The following is a 390-nucleotide window of genomic DNA, read 5'->3' as shown; positions in this document are numbered from 1 at the left end:
TTTTGTTTTGTTGTGTTTTATATATCTTTTGTTTTATAAAAAAAATTAATAATAATAATAATAATGATAATAATAATGCACGACATTTGTCCCTCCTACAAAACAGATACGATAAACATCTTGGATGAATAAATACAATCCAGCTTTTACAATAAATTAAACAATTAACTACTCCGTATTGTTCTTTCAGATGTCCTCCTAAAACCTGCACTTTGGACATGTATTTTATCAAAAGACTTCAATGAGTAATTTCTTGATGTATAATATTATCATAAATAGTAGCAGTAGTGGTGGTTACGATAGCATTTTTAACGACCGCAGCACCCGATAAAACCACTCGTTTTGCAGCTTGTGGCGACAGCTTTGGGGCTGAACAGGTACTCTCTTGCC

The sequence above is a fragment of the Plectropomus leopardus genome, chromosome 17 (assembly GCF_008729295.1).
Source record: "Plectropomus leopardus isolate mb chromosome 17, YSFRI_Pleo_2.0, whole genome shotgun sequence".
NCBI lineage: Eukaryota > Metazoa > Chordata > Actinopteri > Perciformes > Serranidae > Plectropomus > Plectropomus leopardus.
The sequence above is the reverse complement of the archived record's forward strand: the minus strand, read 5'-3'. Positions refer to the sequence as shown.